At 37.8% G+C, this 22,527-nt stretch overlaps 1 long non-coding RNA gene across 1 annotated transcript; it reads right to left on the bottom strand.

Moving 5' to 3' along the window:
• Nucleotides 1–2,761: 2,761 nt before the first annotated feature.
• LOC142180224 (uncharacterized) lies at nt 2,762–22,287 on the bottom strand. Its single transcript, XR_012708389.1, has 3 exons — nt 21,831–22,287; nt 6,334–6,399; nt 2,762–3,151 (listed from the first exon to the last, which is right to left on the bottom strand). It is a non-coding gene; the product is annotated as an uncharacterized LOC142180224 (long non-coding RNA).
• Nucleotides 22,288–22,527: the final 240 nt, after the last annotated feature.

The following is a 22,527-nucleotide window of genomic DNA, read 5'->3' as shown; positions in this document are numbered from 1 at the left end:
GTGGTAGTCCGGCCAATTGAGGGGTATATTTAAGTGATAGTATAATAATAGGGGTCAAGATAACCAAATAGTATAACGAAGAGTATTTTAAAACTTTTTTGATAGTACATGAATATATTTAACCCTTTCCGTTGAATATAACATACTACTATATAATACGAGAGTTTCTCATGAATGAAATGAAAACATCAAACTTTAAATAGGTCATTCTTGAAATCTAGCTACTATTTTGCCGGCCTTATGCTATTAAGAGTTTGTTTGGCCATGTTTTTGGGAGGCTAAACCTATTTTTTTATCAGAAAAAGTACTTTTTGAAAATTTAAGGTATTTGGCCAAGATGGAGAAATACTTTTGAAAAGTAGCGGAACCGATTTGCTTTTGGGAAGAAGCTGCAAATTCTAGCTTCTTTTAAGAAACAAAAGCAGAAAATTAATTGTTTTAAGAACCTTACTATAAATTTCTATTTTCAAATTATCCTTCATTAATTTAACTTCTTCCTTTTTCTTTTTTGTTTTTTATACCTTTCTTTTATTTATTTATATTATTTCTATCATATTTTTATTCTACTTCTCCTATTCTTCTTTGAAATAGTCTCTCTACTATAAATATCACCTCTTCTTTTTATATATGAATCATATTTTTAATTTATACTGAATGATTATATTTTGATATATTTAAATTATCATGTAAACAATAAGTAATACTGGACCTAATATTATCGCTTTGGATTACTAAATTTATATTGATTAAAAACTTTAATATATATTTTTACTTTATGTTTTATATTCTAATTAAATAAAAGAAAAAAATAACTCTTTTTTTTTATAATACAATAACACCAATAACAACAACAATAACAAACCTAATGTAATCTCATAAGTGGGGTCTTGGGAGGGTAGTGTTTACACAGACCTTACCCCTACCTTGTGAAGATAAAGAATCTAATTTCAAAGACCCCCGGCTCAAGGAAAAAAAGAAAAAAGAGGGCAGAAATCAACAGGTAGTAATAATGTAATGACCCGACCGGTCGTTTTGAGCATTTTTATTAAGTTCGAGGGTTTGAGGTCATGAATAGCTTCATATGGTATGGTATGGCTTGCGTGTATCGTCAATTTGGTCTTTAAGTTATTCGAAATTGATTTGGAAGAATGATACCTGAATAGGAAGCTTTAAGTTGGAAGAGTTAATCAAGTTTGACTTTCATGCATTTGACCTCAGATCGAAGTTTTGACGGTACCGTTAGGTCCGGATGGTAATATTAGACTTGGGCGTATGCTCAAGTTACATTTGGATGTTTGTAGAAGGTTTTGGCGGTAATTGGCGAGAGTTGGCAATTTGAAAATTTAAAAAGTTAATAGGTTTGACCGGGAGTTAATTTCGATATTATCGGGTTCAGATTGTAATTCGTGGAGTTAGAATAGGTTCGTTATTTCATTTGAAACTTGTGTGCAATTTGAGGTTATTTTGAGTTGATTTGATATGGTTCGGGAGTTTTGGAAGTTGAAAGTTCAAAAATTATTTAAGTTTGATTTGAGGCGCGATTCGTGATTTTAATATTACTATATGGGATTCGAGGCCTCAAGCAGGTCCGTATTATGTTTTGAGACTTATTGGTATGTTCGGACGGGTCCCGAGGGGCTCGGGTGAGTTTCAAATAAGTTTGGATTGTGTTGCGCTCGTTTTTTATGTTTCGACGTTGTTTCTTCAAGCATAAATAATACCATATTAAGCAAATGAGCTCCAAATTCTATTTTGATTGAAGCATTATATCCGTATCATAATTACGAAGTCATAGCAAAAAGAATCGTCAAATTTAGAACTCATATGAAGGAGTTATGCTCATTTTAGTGTCGGAGAAGTTAGTTGTTGTTGTTACTTCGCAGAAGCGAAGTGGGATCGACATCTGCGACCTCACAAGTGCAAAAAGTAGTCCGCTAAAGCGAAAATGACAGTTGGAAAACCGGAGGTGCGAATTTTCGGGTGCAAAAGTGGAAATCCCTGTGTAAAAAAAAAAAATTAGACTGCATTCATTTGGTATTTTGAGCATATCTTGAGTTCTAGAGCTCCGATTGAGGTGACTTTTGCGGTGTTCTTCTCGTCTTTTTACGAGGGTCGGTGTATAACCTCAATTATTGTATTTTAACATGATTAAAATAGTTCATTTGTGAATTAATCCATGTTTTGATCGGAGAATTGTGAGTTTTTATCAAAATATTTTTTAAAAAGAATAATTGGATTTTGAACATTGATTCGGAGTCGGAATTGGATGAAAGTAGTATGGTTGGACTTGTATTTTAATGGGTTGTAGGAATTTGTAAGTTTTGTCCGGTTTCGAAGTCCAGTCCCGGGTTGACCTTTTGGTTGACTTTGGGTTTTTAATTAAAGATTCTACCTTTATCGCTTGGGTTTGTTTCCTAAGGCATTATTTGATGTTCTGGAGTTGATTTTGGCTAATTTCGAGGCGTTCAGAGGTTGATTCACGCTGGATGGCATTTTTAAAGTATTATGTGGCTTGCTTGGTATTTGATTTGGCTTGTTCGAGCTAAGTAACATATCTAAACTTGGATTTGAGGGTTTTTAACTCTGGAAACTATGTCATATAAGATGTATTGGGGTGACGCACATGCTAGGTGTCACGACCCGAAAATTCCACCCTCGGGACCGTGATGGTGCCTAACATTTCACTTGCTAGGCAAGCCAACATTAGAATAGTTATCCATTTTTTTGTAGTTCAAATCAAATAATAATAAATAAGCCGAAATAACTGAAATAAATCTGAGGTAAAGTGCAAAAAACCATAACAACTGAAATATCTAATACAACCCCGAATCTGGTGTCACAAGTGCACGAGCTACTAGAATAGAACAAATAAAGGCCTGAAGTAAAAGTAAAGCTGTCTGAGGGAAAGTACATAACTCAGATAAAGAAGAAGGAGACTCTAGGGGCTACGATCGCCGAGCAGCTGTACCTCAAGTCTACACTCAATAGCCGACCCAAGCAATCTATGGACTGCCACTGGGACCGACTCCAAAATCAGCACAAGAAGTGCAGAGTGCAGTATAAGTACAATCGACCCCATGTACTCTGTAAGTGTCGAGCCTAACCTCGACGAAGTAGTGATGGGGCTAAGGCAGGTCACTTACTATACAACCTGGACACAATATAAAATAATGACAGTAAAGAAAAATTCGGAAATGAATTGAAGTAGTTAACACATGAAAGTAACTTAATCTCTGAAGAAAAACCAGTAAGTGCTAGAAATACAAATCCTTAGAATCTCGTATGAAAGTACCAAAGCCAACACAATACAACAAGGAATGTAAATCACATAAACTATTGCCGCGCACAACCCGATCCCACCGTGTAACACAATTCTCCCTTATTCCACCATAAAAATATCAACAATAATAAGTAAATATATGTTGCGGCGCGCAACCCGATCTCACCATATAATTCACCCTTATTTCACCTTTTGCGATGCGCAACCTGATCCCACCGTATCAATATAAATTCACCCTTAATCCGCCATATCAATCCACCCTTATTTCACTTGTTGCGGCGTGCAACCCTATCCCACCGTATAGTATAAATAAATAAATAAGTGCAATCAATTTAAGAATTCGAATCACAAGAATTCTCTACGATTAATGGATATGAAGCAGAGCCAAGAAGGAAATCTCGTCTCAAATTAAGAATTCACTATGATTAATACTAAACAGTAAGACAAGTAAAATAAAGATCAACTAAAGGGTACAAGTAAGTCATATAAGGCAAGTAGCATTAAATCATGGAAGCATGAGAGAATCTAAGATTTTTAACACGCGAATAATAAATGACAAGTAGCAAATAAAGGCATGAGAGGCATTTAAAGCATGTAACAGTTAAGGAATAGAATAAAATAATTAAAGAAATATGAAAAAGCAAGGAAACAAGTATTTTAGCGGTGTATATACACTCGTCACCTCACATATACGCTGCAACACATGAATTTCACATAACACATAACTCAAGGGTTCCTAATTCCCTCAAATCAAGGTTAAACCCAACACTTACCTCACTCTGCAATCAACTCAAAGTTCAACCCCTACCTTGCCTTTCGAACAAGTCTCCAAACCAACCAAATTTAACAAATTATTGATCAAACGATTCAAAATAAGCTTTAGAAACTACCCATGAATGAAAGAGATTCAATTTATATCATTATTGAAAAAAGTCAACAAAAGTCAACCCCCGGGCACGCTTGGTCAAAAATCCAAAATTCGTACAAAAACCCGATTACCAATTCACCCCCGAGCCAGATTATGTAATTCGTTTCGAAATCCGACCTCAATTCGAGGTCTAAATTCCAATTTTACAAAAATCCCTAATTCTACATAAATTCCCAATTTCTATCATGAAAATCCTAGAATTAATGATGAAAACTTATGAAATGTATTGGGTAAATGAAAGAAAGTAGATTGAAGTTGCTTACCTAAGAAATTAGGAAGAAAAGCTCTTGGGAAAATTGCCTCTAAGGTGTTTAGGGTTGAGAATTTGAAAGAATGAGCTAAAATCTTGTCTAGCTCAGCTTTTGACCAGGCGCAGATGTTGCAATTGCGACATAGGGTTCACAATTGCGAACCACACAAATGCGAGGCATACTTCGTAAATGCGAAGAAGCTCCATCTATGCTATCAATCCATTTGTGATGATTTGTTCGCAAATGCGAACTTTGGCCCTCCGCAAATGAGACCTTTTTATCGTAAATGCAATCCCTTACTGACCCAACCATTCTCTCAAATGCGAGGAAGTGGTTCGCAAATGCGAACATTGACCTCGTAATTGCGAGATCAGAGGCAGCACCAGAACCAGATTTTCACAAGCTATTTTTCTCAAGTCCAAACCACTCCGAAGCCTATCCGAAACTCACCCGAGTCCTCGGGGCTCCAAACCAAATATGTACAGAAGTTCAAAAACATCATACGAACTCGCGCGCGATCAAAATACCAAAATAACACCTAGAACTACGAATCAAACACCAAAACGAATGAATTTTTTGAAGAAACTTCAAAACTTTCATTTTAACAACCGAACGTATGAATCACGTAAAATCAACTCCATTTTGCACCAAATTTTGCAGACAGGTCATAAATACAGTAGTAAACCTATACCAAGTTCGGAACCAGAATTCGGACTCGGTAGCAACAAAGTCAAACTACTGTTAAACTTGGAATTTCTTTAAACCTTTAAACCTCTAATTTTCAACAAATTACGATAAATCAAGCAGGGACTTCCGAATTCAATTCCGAACATACGCCCAAGTCCCAAATCATGATAAAGACCCACCGGAACCGAAATATTGATCCGGGTCTGTTGGCTCATAACGTTGACCGAAGTCAACTCAAATGAGTTTTAAGGTACGATTTCACATTTTAATCAATATTTCACATAAAACCCTTCCAGGAAAAGACACGAACGATGCACACAAATTGAGGAAGGCTAAACAGAGCTATGTGGGGTTTCGAAACACAAAATTAAGGGTTAAAACTCTAGATGACCTATCGGGTCATCACATTCTTCACCTTTAAAACAAACGTTCGTCCTCGAACGGACATAGAAAAGTACCTAGACTGCTGAAAAGGTGTAGATATCTACTCCGCATGTCCGATTCGGACTCCCAAGTGGCTGCCTCAATCGACTGACCTCTCTACTGCACTCGAACTGAAGGATAACTCTTAGACCTTAACTCCCGGTCTAGAATAGCCACCAACTCCTCCTCATAAGTCAATTCCTTATCCAATTGGACTAAGCTAAAATCTAACACATGGAACAGATCACCATGATACTTCCAGAGCATGGACACATGGAACACCAGATGGACTGTTGATAAGCTGGGTGGCAATGTGAGCTTGTAGGACACCTCACCCACTCTCAAGAATCTCAACGGGTCTGACATACCTAGGGCTCAACTTTCCCTTCTTTCCGAACCTCATCACACCCTTAATGGGTAAAACCCGGAGCAATACCCTCTCTCCCACCCACGGGACCGTGATGGCGCCTAATATTTCGCTTGCTACACAAGCCAACGTTCGAATAGTTTATCCATTTTTTCACAGTTCAGATCAAATAATAATAACTAAGCCAAAATAACTAAAATAAATTTGAGGTAAAGTGCAGAAAACCATAACAACTAAAATATCTAATACAATCCTGAATCTGGTGTCACTAGTGCACGAGATACTAGAATAGTACAAGTAAAGGTCTGAAGTAAAAGTAAAGTTATCTGAGGGAAAGTACACATCTAAGATAAAGAAGAAGGGGACTCTAGGGGCTACAGATGCCGAGAAGCTGTACCTCAAGTCTCCACTCAATAGCTGACCCGAGTAATCTATGGACCGCCGCTAGGACCGACTCAAAAATCTGCACAAGAAGTGCATAATGCAATATGAGTACAACTGACCCCATGTACTCTGTAAGTACCGAGCCTAACCTCGATGAAGTAGTGACGAGGCTAAGGCAGGTCACTTTCAATACAACCTGGAGGAAGTATAAAATAATGACAAAAAGAAAAATATGGAAATGAATTGAGGCAGTTAACACATAAAAGTAACTAAATCTCCAAAGAAAAACCAATAAATTCTAGAAATACAAATCCATAGAATCTCGTATGAAAGTACCAAAGGCAACACAATACACCAAGGAATGTAAATCGCATAAATTGTTGGGGCGCGCAACCCGATCCCACCGTGCAATGCAATTCTCCCTTATTCGACCATAATAATATCAACAATAATAAGTAAATATATGTTGTGGCGCGCAACCCAATCCCACCATATAATCAGAATCAAGGTCTAAATTCCTGTTCACCCCCGAGCCCGGTTATGTAATTAGTTTCGAGATCTGACTCTATTCAAGGTCTAAATTCAAATTTTAGAAAAATTCCTAATTCTACAACAATCCCCAATTTCTACCATGAAAGTCCTAGATTTAATGATTAAAACTTATGAAATGTATAGGGTAAAGGAAAGAAAGTAGATTGAAGTTTCTTACCTAAGAAATTAGGAAGAAAATCTCTTGGAAAAATTGCCTCTAAGGTGTTTAGGGTTGAGAATTTGAAAGAATGAGCTAAAATCCCGTCAATCTCAGCTTTTGACCAGGCACAGATCTCGCAATTGCGAACCCCGCAAATGCGAGACATACATCGCAACTACGAAGAAGCTCTATCTCTGCTATTATCGCATTTGCGATGATTTGTTCGCAAATGCAAACTTTGGCCCTCCACAAATGCGACCTTTTGATCGCAAATACGATCCCTTACTGACCCAGCCATTCTTCACGAATGCGAGAAAGTGGTTCACAAATGCGAACCTGACAGATATTTGAAAGTTCGCAAATGCGAACATTGACCTCGCAATTGCGAGATCAGAGGCTGCACTAGAACCGGATTTTCACCAGCTATTTTTCTTAAGTCCAAACCACTCCGAAGCCTATCCGAAACTCACCCGAGCCCTCGGGGCTTCAAATCAAACATGCACACAAGTCCAAAAATATCATACAAACTTGCTCGCACGATCAAAATACCAAAATAACACCTAAAACTACTAATTAGACACCAAAACAAAGAAGTTTTTAAAGAAACTTAAGAACTTTCATTTTAACAACCGGATGTCTGAATCACGTCAAATTAACTCCGTTTTGCACCAAATTTTGCAAATAAGTCATAACTACAGTAATGAACTTATACCAAGTTCCGTAACAAGAATACGCACCCGGTAGCAACAAAGTCAAACTAGGTCAAACTTGGAATTTCTTTAAACCTTTAAACCTCTAATTTTCAACAAATTTCGATAAATCAAGCTAGGGACTTTTGAATTCCATTTCGGGCATACTCCCAAGTCCCAAATCATGATACAGACCCCGCGGGACTGTTAAAATACTAATCCGGATCCGTTTGCTCAAAACATTGACCGAAGTCAACTCAAATGAGTTTTAAGGTACGATTTCGCATTTTAATCAATTTTAAGAGCCTTCCGAAAAAAGACACAGGCTTTTCATGCAAATTAAGAAAGGCTAAAATAGAGCTATTTGAGGTTTTGATATGCAGAATTAAGGGTTAAAACTCTAGATGACCTATCGGGGTCATCACACTAGGTGACGGGTGTGTGGGTGTGCACCAGAGTAATCATGTTCCGAGTTGACTTTTAGACTATTACCAGACTTGTTTTGTGATCATACCTCATTATACCCATGTTTTCCTTACTTGTTTGATTAATGTTAGAAATCATGTTTAGGCTATGTGCTTATCTGGTTGAGACTTAACGAGGCTATTTCTATTGTTTTGAGCTATCTGACTTAATAGTAGTAATATACTTAGCCATGATTTTTTATTTGCATATCATATCTCAGTCTCTATTTATTATTCATTTTTACAACACATGTTGTTGTTGTTTTCCATATATGGCATTGTTTGGCCTGAGTTATATGAGATTGTGAGCCTTGAGACCTAAGAGGTTGATGACTGAGGTAGGCCTTAAAGCTGTGTTAAGAGTGATATTTGGATCGGGTCGCACACCACAACATGCCTTATTGTTTATTATTATTTGGATCGGGTTGCACGCAGCAACAAGCCTTATTGGCTTATTATTATTTGGATCGGGTTGCATCCTCAATAGGCCTTATTGGCTTTAATATTATTTGGATCGGGTTGCATGTCGCAATATGCCTTATGGGCTTTATTATTATTTAGATCGGATTGCATGCCGCATAGGACATATTGGCTTTTGGTTATAGCTTGGGCAGGATCTGCCCCTTCAGAGTCTAATATACTAGTAGTGAGCACAGGCATTGTGATATATATACACGTACTTTGGTGAGGGGCTTTTTAGCGAGGCACCCGTATAGTACTGAGTGATTTTGTGTGTGATGAAGTGGAGTTTGATGCCAGGCACCTTGAGTGTGTTGAGAGTGAGTGTATTTGATGATATCACTATGAAATCATTAGCTTCCCATGTATATTTGACATGTAGGCATATAGATGTATTTTTCTCATGCTATATGGTAAACGAAAAGCCTTATCCGATGTTGTAAACTGGGAAAATACAGTTCTTTTGATAAACTCATGTTTAATTGATTTTAGTGGTAAGATTTGGACTTGGACTGTTATATTTGGAAAGCTTGTCTACTTTCCTTGTAACGACTCGGCCAGTCATTTTGTAAGTTATAGCCCAGTTTCCCCTATTTCTACTTCCTTTTGTGTTCTTCAGCTGTATTTTATCGTATCGTGTTGGTTACTTCGGGTCCGGAGTAGTTTCAGAGTGGAATGAGACACTTAGTCTCCTATTTAGAAGCTTAAGTTGGAAAAGTCAATCGAATGTTGACTTATGAGTAAACGATCTTGGATTTGGATTTTTATGGTTCGGTTAGCTCCGTTAGGTGATTTTGGACTTAGGAGCATGTCCAAAATGTGATTTGGAGGTCCGTGGTAGAATTAGGCTTGAATTGACGAAAGTTGGAAATTTGGCGATTTTGGTCGACAGTGAAAAATTTGATATCGGGGTCGGAATGGAATTTAGGAAGTTGGAGTAGGTTTGTAGTGTCATTTGTGACGTGTGTGTAAAATTTGAGGTCATTCAAACATGGTTTGGTAGATTTCGGCGTCGTTTGCGGAATTTGGAAGTTTAGAAGTTCTTAGGCTTGAATCCGAGGGTAATTTGGTGTTTTGATGTTATTTTTGAGTGTTCCGAAGGTTCGACTAAGTTTGTATGTTGATATATGACTTGTTGGTATGATTGTTTGAGGTCCCGAGGGTCTCGGGTGTGTTTCGGGTGGTTAATGGATCAATTGTTGGTGTTGGGAGATAGCTGATCTGCTGGTGTTTGAGGCTGCTGGTGTTTTCCGCACCTGCGGATGGGGAGCCCCAGGTGCGAGGCCGTAGGTGCACGTGGGAGTTCGCAGGTGCAGATAGTGCTGAGGTAGGCTGGTCCATAGGTGCGGGAAGGCAGTCGCATCTGCGAGCCCGCAGGTGCGAGACCTGGGGCATAGATGCGAAAGAAGGGAGAATGGCTAGTTCGCAGAAGCGGAAGGATGTGCGCAGGTGGGCGCCCACAGGAGAGGAACCTGGGGCGCAGGTGCGGATGAGGGACTTAAGTGACATTCCACAGGTGCGGATTATTTTGCGCATAAGCGAGACCGCAGGTGCGAAAGTCCTGGGCAGAAAGAATAAATAGCACATTTCGCGAATTTTGGTTCATTTCCACCATTTTCAAGTCGGTTTTTGGAGCGTTTGGAGTGATTTTGAAGGTAGATTCAAGGGTTCTCAGTGGGGTAAGTTGCTTGAGCTCTAATACTCCTATCTATGGTGTTTTCTCGTTGTTTTATCAATTAATTAGTGGAAATTAGGGGTGAAAATGAGGGGTTAGGGCTTGGGATTTTGGAGAGTTTGATTTGGGGATTTGAGGGACCAAATGATGTCGGATTGTGATAAATTTTGTATGTATGGACTCGTGAGTGAATGGGCTTTCAAGGTTTTTAATTTTTGTCAGATTTTGAGACGTGGGCCCGAGGGCCGGGTTTGAGCCGATTTCGAGTTTGGGGTCTAATTTGATAGTTTTTCTTGTGAAATTCATTCCATTAGCATATGTTGATGGTATTGTACTGGTTGTGAATAGATTCGGAGTATTTGGAGGCCGAGTCGAGGGGCAAGAGCATCACAGAGTAGAGATTTGATCGGTTTGAGGTAAGTAACTATTGTAAATCTGGTCCTAAGGGTATGAAACCCCGGAGTTTTGTATCATTATACGATTTGGAGGTGGCGCACATGCTAGGTGACGGGCGTGTGGGCGTGCACCGTTGGGGATTGTGACTTGGTCCGTCCCGTATCAACTGTAAAGTTGAATATTTTGTTGAAACTATATGATTCTTATGTGTTTTAGAAAGAATTTCTGTAAATCAGGCCGGATGCCATGCTTAGGCCTTATGCTAGTGTTGTTTGGACCCTTAGAGGTTTTTTCTTGCTATCCTCTCATTGTTTTAGATTGAAAATCTATACTCAGTCATATTTATACTTATTTACTGCATAACTCAGACTCTATTACTCTGTTTTGATGCATCATATAAATGTTGTTTGGGCTGAATACTTTGTGTTTCTAAGAGCCCAAGAGGAAGGAGAGGTTTATGACTGAGTGAGGCCGAGAGCCTGATTGTGAGGATATTTATGAGATCAGGCTGCACGCCGCAACATGTTTATTTTTGGGAGCGGGCTGCACGCCGCAGCATGTTTGATATAGGCCGAGGGCCTCATTGATTTATGTCATAATTGGCTTGATATAGCGCTTGGGATGAAGGAGCCCCTTCGGAGTATGTACACATCCCCAGTGAGCGCATGTACTACTGAGTGCGAGTGCCGAGTGCCGAGTGCTGAGTGACTGGGAGGCATGAGTGATGGTGAGGTTTTCCCGAGGGGCTGTATATGAGTGATGTTTGCCCGAGGGCTGTATATGAGTGATGTTTTCCCGAGGGGCTGTATATGAGTGATGTTTGCCCGAGGGGCTGATTATGATTTCATCATTTTTTCTCACCTTTGCATTGAGCCTTTGTTTGAAAATTGTTGAAAGATATCTTTAAATGATTTTACTGGAACTGGATTTAAACGAGCTGATTTGATTCAAACTCTGGTTTTAAAAGCACGCCGTATTTTACTGAGTTTTTGTGATATGAACTTTACTTGCATTGATGCTCGTCACTACTTTCCAGTATTTATTTACTGTTGTTACTAACTGAGTTGGCGTACTCACGTTACTCCCTGCACCTTGTGTGCAGATCCAGGCATTTCTAGACACGGTAGAGGCTGTTGATTATTTCTAACGCAGATTTCTCGAAGATAGTAAGGTAGCTGCCTGGCGATCGCAGCCCTGCTCTTCTCCCTCTTATCTTCCTTTAGTTGTATTTAGTTATTTTCCAGACTATGTTAGTCTCGATATTGTCAGACAAATTGTAGTAGATGCTCATGACTAGTGACACCCCGATGTCGGGCTTTTTTTTCCGCACTTTTATTTTGATTTGAACTCCTTTATAAAGGTTTTATATTAGATAGTTTTGAAATTATCTTTGAAATGAAAATATCGATTTATTTTGATAATGTGTCGGCTTGCCTAGTACCACGATAGGCGCCATCACGACAGGGTTAGTTTTGGGTCATGACATTCCTGTAACTGTGAAATAGTTTAGCATTATATCTCTTAAGTTATATACATTTACTATATCCACTATATTGTTATGAACTATTATTGGCTATTGGTGTTGGACTCTGGCCATCTTCTGAGCTCGTCATTGCTTTTAACCTAAGGTTAGGTTTTTTGCTTATTGAGTACATGGGATCGGTTGTACTCATACTACACTTCTTCACCTTGTGTGCATATCTTGGAGCTAGTGCTGGTGCTTATGGTGGGAGATGGCATTGAAGATGTGGAGCTGGCATTGAAGATGTACATGCTTTCTGGATATAGCTACCACTTGTCCTTGGTAGTTTTAGATTTCAGTTCTGCTTTTGTATATTTCAAACATATGTTATAATCATGTTCATATCAGCTTTGTAAATCTAAAGTCTTGGCTGTTCATATCTTGTACTACCAGTCCTTGGGTTATTGAATAGATTTTCTATTATTGCATTTATTGTTCCCTTATTATTCCCATTTGAATTATGTTGAATGTAAGTTGGCTTACCTAGTAGGTTGGGTTAGGTGCCATCACAGCTAGTGAATTTTGGGTCGTGATAAGTTGGTATAAGAGCGCTAGGTTCATAGGTTCTATGAGTCATGAGCAAGTTTCTAGTAGAGTCTTGCGGATCGGTATGATGACATCCATACCTATCTTCGAGAGGCTATAAGGCACGTAGGAAAATTTTCCATCTTTCTTTCTTTATCGTGCGACATTGATTCAGCTTGAAGCATATCTCTTTGAATTCCTTCCACTCACTCGTACGTGATCTTGAGCATTCAGTATCAGTTGTGCATCAATGACTTATGGTGTCCTGGATGAGGTGCGAGATGTGTTCTCGATGTTGTGTTTATGGGCCAGTTAGAAGGACTTGAGGCCAGGTTTAGACCGCAACTTGGGCTTGGTAGTTTCAGTTATGTATGTATGTATGTATGTATGTATGTGCTTCTGGGATTATATGTTCAGTAATGTTCCTAGGAGTGGGATTTATGGCTCGGTGAGTGGTTGGATGGCTATATGATGAGTATGGTATGACATCGGGATGTGTTTAGATGGCTTGGGTGTGACGAGAAGAGTTTTTTGTGGCTTGATTTCTGTCTTGATATGTTGTACAGTCTTGAGTTATGAGTGTGTTGAGGTATCTTTCATGTTGTTCATTTGTGGGATGAATTCTTATGTCTTGTTGGCGAGTATAGACTCGGGAAGATTTAGCGATTTCATAGTGGTCATGACCATGGTAGGGAGTACGGGTAGTCTACGAATGTGTGATTCTTATGATATTTTATGGAGAGTTTCTTGCTACCAGTGGGTTATATGTGTTGCAATTTGCGTTTGGATCGTCTGAGAAAGTTGGTTTGACTGTCAGGAAGATGAATGTGAGTTTAGCAAATGATTTGAGGCATTTTTATGATTAGAGCGGCATGAGCTTATAGAAAATTTAGTTGAATTATAATGCGGGATTATGGCAGTAATGAAGTAAGGGTATTGTGGATTATTAGATGTTGTATTCTATGGCTTTGAGCCAAGTGGGGAAGTCAGCTATCGATGATCAGATTTCATGGTTATGTGTTATATTGGTTTCAGTCTGAGGCATATTTGAGAATCGGTTAAGACCTAAAGAGGTTAGCTTTGAGAATGACTTGAGAAAGGGAATTGCTGGATGCATGATATGCAATACTTTATGGGGATACTGGAAATCTTGCAACGATTCGGGTTCTTATTTATAGTGGAGGTAGCGTGTATGGAGCATGGATTCACTCGGTTGCTTAGAGATCTGGAGTACTTCTTTGGGTGTTGGTGTGCTAATGGAGCACAGGTCATTCGGCTTGTTTGGGTGGTGCATTTGAGATAGAATAGGGTAGATGACTCTCAAGAAGTTTTTAATGGGTTCGCGATTCATATGTGGTATTTGAGGAATTTCGGATTAGTAAAAGGCTAAGATTTGAGATTTGCGACGGATGGTATCGGGACTCGCGATATTTCTATATCATTATGGATTCTATATTTCAGTATCATAAAGGTTAAAGAAATAACTTTAGATTTGTTGGAGGTCTCTTTAGAGTGGGCATTTTGGTTGTGGTACTTTTGGGTGCTTAAAAGGGAATACAATGGCTTATGGGCTTTAAGACGATGTGGTTTCATGCTAGGATCTCTTGTGGTGAGCTTTGGATAAGGATCATAGTGTACTGGAAAGGGGAAGTGTTAACTCAAAGGCAATTCGAAAGGAACTCAGAGAAATAGGACAACTTGGTGGTAGGGTGGATCAGTATGGTAGTGGATATGATCGGTTCTTTTGGTTCTTATGATGTGGTGGGGATTTACCGCTGCTTTGTGGTAATACTCTTGGGTTTGGCGACCTGCGTGACTTGTTTGAGTTAGGGGGATTTAGTTCTGATGGCTTGGTTATTTGCAAATAGGTTTTAAAGAGTTCTCGATAACTTTGACCATGGCTTGGGATGAATGTTTTTGTCAGGTATGAGGGTTATGTTGCGTGTTGTGATTTTCCATTAGATGGGAGTCAAGCGAAAGGTTTTTGGCTGACGGAATGTGTATCTTGTTTGTGCTTCGGGGTTGATAATTGAGGTTTCATGTTTTCATACAATGGCATGATGGATGAGGTGTGACGTGTGGGATTGAGATTTGCATGTGCAAGTTTTTGGTTCAATATTGAAGGGGTTCTACACAGCATGGATGACTTAAGATGTTTAGAAGAATGCTGGCCCTATTTTAAAATCACCTGAGGAGAGCATGTATTTCAGAAAGACGCATTGTGTTTTGACTTGCGAATACTTGACTGGTATTTCGATAATCGCCTGGTTGATCGACGACTGATGTTCAGAATTTGGTTGTTTAGCACGAAAGAATTATGGACGTATTTCTCGCGAGATGATTGTGTATGAGGTACGTGTTCGCCTTATGAGTGGTGAAGTTGGGATCATACTTAGAGATTCGTGTATTCTAGGGATTTGAAAACCAGAAGGGTTCTTAGAGGCAGGTTGTTCCTTGGTTGCGGACAGTGAAGGTATGTTAAGAGGCTGATGGCTGAGTGTATGTATTGGATATGGGTTATTATGGACCTTTTAGAGGTTATCTATCTATTTTGGGAAGATAGGAATTGAATTAGAGTCCACTGGTAGGCCCATTAAGGATATGCATTCTACATCGGGTTGGATTTGCTTACTCAGCACAACTATTATTGAAGGGTGTGTCATCGGTTAGAGTTGGTCTTATTCGTGACTGATATGTTTTGGGTGTTGCTCTGCTATGCTACCATGGGTTGGGAGACTGTTGACTGCACCTTGGTTATGGTTTTCCTGTTTGTGGTATATTGTGCTATCAGTTTCTCCATGGTTATGATCATGCACATAGCGTAACTATCATTAATATGCATGTCATTTTTGTTTATGAGCATCATAGTTTTAGGTATTTCATATGGACCGGTGCTTGAATTGGGTCGCGTGTCGTGACCGAGTTATGTTGGGATATGATCCTTTGTGTTTATCTTGTATGGTTTGGTTCGCCTTTGTGTGATGGGTTCATAGTAGTGTGCTTGTGGTGGTATCTGTTGAGCTTGCGGAATGGTCCTCTCATTTGATTCTCTTTCCATTTTGGGTACATTTAAGTTATTGCCAGTTTGATGCACGGATTGCACGATATGTGGCTATAGATGATATTGGCATGGCATGTCGGTTGAACACCTTGTACAGGATGAGATGAGGTTATGGAACTGGAATGAGTGCTATCGAATTTGATTAAGGTATGTTTGGAAGAATAATGTTTCTAGTCAGCTTAGAATTTGGAAATGATTCTTATCGAGCAAGAAAGCTCCAGGACTTGCTAAATTGATATGTGGTTATGAGTTTTTGCGTGTTTCTTTCATCATTGGCGGTGTACAAAGGTTTATAACAAGGTTTTGTTTGATATAAGGTTTGATATTGGTACTGAGTTTGTTATTGAGTAGTTATTGTGGTCGGAAGTTATTGCTATGATAATCTGGGTTATGCAGTATATCATGCGATTATATCTTGGGTTATGATTATGGCTTGATACAACTTTTTCAGGCTGCACAGTATATAGATGCGAGTATCTGATCTTATAATGAATTCTAAATGTTGGAGATTTAATTCTAGGGTTTATGGGCTAAGGATGAAGTAAGGATCTTCAGCTAGGTTGTGTTGTTGGGCTTATATGGATTGGGGTAACGTGGGATCACCTACGTGTATGTGTACGGGATGTTAGTGATTTTATGGTTTTGGAACGACCCTTAGCAAGTTCGAGGATGAACGTATGTTTAAGTAAGGGAGAATGTAATGACCTGACTGGTCATTTTGAGCATCCACATTCAGTTCTGTGGTTCGAGATCATGAATAGCTTCATATGGTATATTATGACTTGCGTGTATCATTGATTTTGGTCTTCGAGTTATTCAGAATTGATTTGGAAGAATGATTCCTAAATAGGAAGCTTTAAGTTGGAAGAGTTGACCAAGTTTTACTTAGTTGTATTTGACCCCGAATCAATGTTTTGGTGGTATCTTTAGGTCCGGATGGTGATTTTGGACTGGAGCGTATGCTTGGAGTTGCATTTGGATGTTTCTAGAAGGTTTTGGCGCTGATTGGCAAAAAATGATAATTTGAAGGTTTAGAAAGTTCATAGGTTTGACCAAGAGTTGAATTTGATGTTATCGGGTTCGGATTGTGGTTCTGGGAGTTGGAATAGGTTTGTAATATCATTTGGAACTTGTGTGCAAAATTTGAGGTCATTCCGAGTTGATTTTATATGGTTCGGCACAAGTTTTGGAAGTTAAAAGTTCAAAAGTTTATTAAGTTTGATTTGAGGTGCTATTCGTGGTTTTGATGTTGTTATGGGATGTGAGGACTCGATCAGGTCCGTATTATATTTTGGAACTTTTTGGTATTTTCAGACGGGTCCCGAGGAGCTCAGGTGAGTTCAGATAGGTTTGGATTGTATGGTGCTCGTTTTTTATGTTTTGACGACATTTCTTTAAGCATAAATGATACGACATAAATAAAATAATCTCTAAATTCAGTTTTTATTGAAGCATTAGATCCGTATCGTAATTACGGAGCCATAAAAAAAAGAATCATCGAATTTGGACCTCATATGAGGGAGTTATGCGGATTTCAGTGTCGGAGAAGTTAGCTTGTAACACTCCATAATTCGGACTAGGAGTAGTGCATGTGTGAAATGAGTATTAATTTGATATTTTATCCATGTGGAATGCTATCGGGATGTGTATGGGTGAAAATAGTTGTTTTGGTATCAAGACGGAGAGTGATGTTCATAAGATTCGATAAAATAGACGAAGTTTATGGAAGGTCTGTATTCTATCAATATTCCGGGAATATATTTTCAGAATTTGGGAAACATAAAACATAAAAGTCATATCCCTTTGAAATACCTTTACAATGATATATTGTGGAGCCCAAATGGATCTCTGTGTAAAATGTTATGCGCGTTTTACTAGACAATGCGCAGCCTGCACACTTAGGTGCGCGCCCAACTGTTCTCGTGCGCGGCAGCGCACTTATGGTAGTGTTACTTCCCTTGGTTCACGTTCAAGTGAGAATTTGGGCCTTCAGCTGCATGGGAGAGCACCCGGGTGGTCGTTTTAAAAGCCCTATGTCGTCCCCCACACCCCAAAACACGAACATATGCTCTAGAAAGGGAAGCTCTTAAGAACCTAACTCCCTCCAAGGTCCCTCTATCATCCAAGTTAAGTTCTAATGATGATTCTAAGCTAATTTTAATTCTTCAACACCTTGTTAACATGGGTAAACCCCTCAAATCATTTGATATTCGATTGAGGTATCATTGGTGAGAAAAGAAATCCTAGAACTCGAATTCAAGAGGATTGAACGTCAAAAATGTAATATCTTCACCCTCTAGTTGATTATAGCATTGGATTTATGATTATAGACTCTAAGTTCATGAAATATGAGTTTATGGGTTTAATAGAAAATCATGAACAGTTATAGGTTTGGGTTGTTGATTGTTGAATATTGATTAAAGGTGTCATTTTTCTTATGGGCTATGAAGAATGATATTTATAGTAATTTGAGATTTTAGAATTATCTAGGAGCAAGAGGATGGGTTATTGAGTGTAAAAATACCATTAATAAGGGTTATGAAGCTTTATGCCTACCAAATATTTGATAAAATGTGTAACCAAAACATGAGCATTATTGCTAATATGGAATCCTTTTGACTTGTATTGTTATAGATTAAAGTTGAAAGAGTTGGCAAACGTTGTATTACACTCTAGAGCAGGAAGTTAAGGTATGTGAGGCTAACTCTCTATGTTTGGGAATGTTATTGATTCTCCCTACACTACGTTCCTTCCACAACATAACTAATTGCCTTAGAAAGATAGTTAAGTTTGGTTCCTTGAATAGTTGTAGAACCTCTATTCTCTAACTTCATAATTCGTTCATGACTTTCATTGTGAACGTTGTGAGCTCAGAGCGTAATCAATATACACTTGTGTTTGATGCCCATGAGTCTTAGTCTTGATAACTCAGCATGTCATAAACAGTTGGAGCATAAGTTCTCATAATCAGTTCATGAATACATGTCCGATTCTAGTTCTATTCAGCATTCCAGTATCATATAACTCAGTATGGTTCAGTATTTTAGTATCATGCATTGCAGTATGATTCTTAGTTCCTAATTTTAAATCCCTGAATGTTGACCACCTGTATTTGGGCATGAGACCATAGTTTATGCTTTATGCATCTTTAGTCTTGATGCTGCATTTTATGCTTTATGCATTTTTGGGCTTGAGGCTACAGTTATGTATACATATACATGGGCCCGAGGCCGTAGTTTAAGCGCATATATATATATATATATATATATATATATATATATATATATATATATATATATATATTGGGCCTGAGGCCGCAGTTTACTTATTCAGACAAACAGGTGGTTCATCATTTAGAAGAGGGAGTATTCATATCTTTACTTTCTTTGTTCAGTTCAGTTATCAGTTATCATTTCAGTTATCTGTTATTATTTCAGTTATCAGTTATCAGTTATCAATTATCATTCAGTTATCAATTATCAGTTCAGTTATTAGTTATCAGTTCTGTTTAAGTTTCAGCATTTACAGTTCTTTATTTTAGTTGCTTTACATACCAGTCAAATGTACTGACATCCCTTTCACCCGGGACCTGCATCTCATGGTGCAGGTAATGATTTACAAGTTGACGATTCAGAGCGCTAGGATTCGCGTAGAAGCTATTTGGTGAGCCCCAATTCCTTCGGGGCATTATCATTACTTTAGAGTCTTTCAGTATTTTTAGATAGTTAGTATTTTCAGTACTTCATTAGAGGCTTCATAGACTAGAGCAATAGTTAGACAGAGTAACAGGCTTTTCATGTTAAACATTGTTGGCTTCAAATATATTTCAGACTTATATTAGTGTTTTCACCCTTTGATTTATATCCTTCATACTTTTAGTATATCATCATGTGTTAGTTTATATTCTGCATTCAGTGTGTTATGATATCACATATTGATTCAGCTAGCTAGTTGATTTGCTCGGTCACATGTAGTTAGGCAGGGTGTCGTGTTACGTCGAGGCCCAGGTTCGGGGCGTGACAAAGCTTGGTATAAAAACACTAGGTTCAAGTGTCCTAGGGAGTCTATGAAGCCGTGTTTAGTGGAGTTTCGTTTATATGTGTTTCGCCAGAGCTGTCACACCTCTTTTTTCTCACGCAACCCTATTATGAGGTTGGGTTAGAAGAGTTTTTCCAATTAAAGTGACGATTTGAAAAGGGATTATTTATTATTTGGAGTCGCCACTTGGAATTGAGTTTTGGTGTTCCAAGTCACCTTTTATTTGAATCCCTCATCAAACGGAAGATTTGACTCCTTATTATGGTCTACGAAAATAGAAGACTGAGTAAGGAATTCTGTTGACCGAGGGAAAGGTGTGAGGCACCCCTCGAGTCCCGTGGTTCTAGCACGGTCGCTTTTATTGACTTATGTCCGGCTTAAATTATTTTTTGGCTATTCTTTTATTGCACTGGTTATGGTTTGCCTATTATCACTTAATTAATTATTATATTTTATTAATTGTGTTCACCAAGATGCGGTACGCACACAAGGTACTTCTTTGAAATTAAATGTTAAACCAAGGTACAGAATGTACACGTGGTTATAAAATAATTATTTTAAATTTAAAGGTATCGAGACGCGGAATGCGCACATGATCCTTTTATTATTTAAGCATATCAATCCAAGGGTCGGGTATGAACACATGGGCTAATATTTAAAGTGCGTCTAAAACTTTTCTAGCGTATTCATAATTTTTTTTCTTTCCTAAGTTTGAGATTATTTTGAGGCCATGATTTATGGATATATGGTTATGGAAGGAATATGAAATCTTTTTGCTAAATTATTTACAAGGTCGATTATACCACTAAGTTATAAAATAAAAAATAAAATTGTGACTAACTTGTTCCTAGCGAATTTGGCAGATTAAAAGAGAATGGAGACAATATAGCAAGAGCAATAAAAATGTTCTTATTCCCAACTCTCATCTCAGTCATATCCAAATAATTTTTCATATCTATTTATCAATAAAGATAATAGGTCTCTTAATAACGAGTAAGGTTCCATCACACACACAAAAATGAGATACGATAACAAATACCTAGATACATAGAAAATGGCTAATAACAGGTAGATCAATAACACAAAATGAGATATAATAAAGTGAGATAGAAGTGGACTTCTTTTTTTTGTGACTTTTATTTCCTTAAATTGTCTTCAAAGGCTACCGTCTAATGAAACAAGTGGATCTAAATACACATAAATAACATAATTTTAAAAATATTCGTCTTGACTTTGCGCTACACTAAACTGGACAGTGTGTCGAACTCAATTCACCCAACTTTTATATAGGTTTACCAAATGGTCGTTCCTCTTAAAATTGTTTACTCAAATCTCGACTTAGGCCGTAGGGATTTAGCACCTCATAAACAAGCTTAAAAATATTATCATTTTCATCTTGAACAAAATTAACGAAGCCGAACTTACTTAATGAGAACATATCTATACAATGAGATTATTCATTTAAGACTAAGATGAGTTGAAATATATAGTAAAGAACAACCTAACAAAGTATAATTACCTCAACCAAACACAAAGTTGATAGACATGATGTACTGCACTTGATCACGAATTTGGTAATGTCTAAGACTTAAACTGCTAAAAACAAAACTAACGAACCTAACAAATGAGATAAGAATTGCAAAATTAAGATCTTTAAATAATTCACAAAGTATGACTAAATGAAGACTACCACTCCCAGTATATTGATTCATATGAGAAAACCCAGAAAGTAACTTAGGAAATTTTTACATATTATTATTATCTCCGCTAGTCTATTCTATTGAATCATCCGATTCCCTCGTATATTATGCATAGAAATACATACATCTAAATAGCTTAGATATTCTTTGAAATAATTTAGTGAAATATATCAAATCAAAAGGAAACTTCACAACAAATCATTCAAGGAGGAACAAGAGATGTTCAAAATAATTATCTCATTCATCATCGTCAAGTATTATTAGCAAAATGAAAGTGGGAAAGAACGGACCTTAAGGATATTTTAGTATATATAGAGAGAATCTGGAATACAACAACTTCTGGCGACTGAATTAGATCAATAGAAGCGAACCACGACCAAAACACGAACCTCAACGGCGATAAACTCGAGCAAACCCGCAATCTTTCGAACTCGGAACACAAAGATAGAATTTCTGTTTCTTTTGATAAAAGGAAAATAGAGGTGATGTATTTCTTTTTGAACTAGAGCTTCATCCGAAGAAAGTCATACTTTTTTCCTTTATGTTTTCTCTCAATTTTTTGTCGCCTTCGTCCGTTGTAATTTTCTCCTTTTTCAAAAGATAATCCCCCTTTGAGTGCCTAACTGTGTCTCTCTCTCTCTCTATATATATATATATGCAAGTAAAATGTGTAAGTGAGTTATCCCCTAACTATAATGGGATCGTGGTTATATAGTGTGTGTGTGTGCAGATGGAGATGTGAGGGAGTGGGAGTATGGGATGGAACTTTGGTGAGAGAGGACGTGAGGAAGATGGACATAAAAGGTGGGAAGTTAGGCTAAAAATGGGGATTTATGTGATTGGGATTGTTATCTAATTAAAAATCAGATTTTTGAATTAATTTTTTAGAAGATAAATTAAAATATTAAATAAGAAGATTAACTAACATTTCTTACAATATAGGAAAACTAATATTTACATGTACTTTAAATGATACTAATAAAGATT

This window comes from Nicotiana tabacum, chromosome 4 (genome assembly GCF_000715075.1).
Source record: "Nicotiana tabacum cultivar K326 chromosome 4, ASM71507v2, whole genome shotgun sequence".
NCBI lineage: Eukaryota > Viridiplantae > Streptophyta > Magnoliopsida > Solanales > Solanaceae > Nicotiana > Nicotiana tabacum.
The sequence above is the reverse complement of the archived record's forward strand: the minus strand, read 5'-3'. Positions and strand labels throughout refer to the sequence as shown.